Here is a 945-nt window from a genome sequence, read left to right as displayed (position 1 = left end):
AGAAGAACTTTACAAATCAAAGAGCAGCTAAACTAATTTATTTGAGTGTGTGTTACTCTATTTGTGGTGTGTTATTACCATTGTAAAATTATGTGCACTGAAGTAAAACAAGACTGCCTAACATCTTTTATTTAGATTGAAACTATGTTTTTACAAAGAAGCAAAACATACTGGTGTATTCCTCTCAACTGTAAAGGACCGTAGTCAGTGCTGTACATGTTGCAGGCATTCTGGAGGGAGTACACAGTGAGGCAGAGCGGCTCCAACCCAGGACGGCCGACCGTACATGGTAAATCTTCCTCGATCTCCCATAGCTGTCTGGTAACCTACAGTGAATTGCAAATGGGACATTCTATGGTTTATTATAAATGTAATGTAATCAAAACAAATTAATGATTAGTTTGTCTAGTGAGAATGTTACCTGTGGTATCTCCTAGCAGCAGATATTCTCAGCTTCTGTGGGCATGGTTGCACAGTTTCCACAGGAGCACCTGTCCAAAATATATAACAGATATAACCGAGGTAATTTATAACATGTCACTTATTGCATATAATGTGGAGCTTGACAACAGTGTAGTGTAGAAAACTGCCCAGTTTAGTCTTTGACTAAAGATTACTGTTGCTGTCAGACATGTTTATGCTGATTTACAGCTTTTACTGTAAAACACAAAATAAATTTACTACATAAAGGAAGATGTCATGATGAGCATCTCTGCTCAAAACATGGAGAAAAATGATTTACTTTGTCAGCACCTATTAATATATCTGACTAGTACTGACATTGAACACCTGTAGCAGTCCACATACAACAAACATTTTCAGACTGTAAAAGTATATCTAAGGAGTCATGACAGATAACTACATTACACTATTCACAATAGTGCTTATTTACCAAAAGAAGCTCCCAGTAATGACGAGACAGTAACAGTTAGCATTAGCTACCTA

The 945-nt window shown here is 36.8% G+C and overlaps 1 long non-coding RNA gene across 1 annotated transcript; it reads right to left on the bottom strand.

Moving 5' to 3' along the window:
• Positions 1 to 114: 114 nt before the first annotated feature.
• LOC147819841 (uncharacterized) lies at positions 115 to 892 on the bottom strand. Its single transcript, XR_015436207.1, has 2 exons — positions 422 to 892; positions 115 to 326 (listed from the first exon to the last, which is right to left on the bottom strand). It is a non-coding gene; the product is annotated as an uncharacterized LOC147819841 (long non-coding RNA).
• Between the last annotated feature and the right edge of the window lie 53 nt (positions 893 to 945).

This window comes from Seriola lalandi, unplaced genomic scaffold (genome assembly GCF_002814215.2).
Source record: "Seriola lalandi dorsalis isolate HSWRI2012SDOR001 ecotype SW California unplaced genomic scaffold, Sedor1 jcf7180002038173, whole genome shotgun sequence".
In the NCBI taxonomy this organism is placed as follows: Eukaryota; Metazoa; Chordata; class Actinopteri; order Carangiformes; family Carangidae; genus Seriola; species Seriola lalandi.
This window is presented reverse-complemented; position numbering and strand designations above follow the sequence as displayed.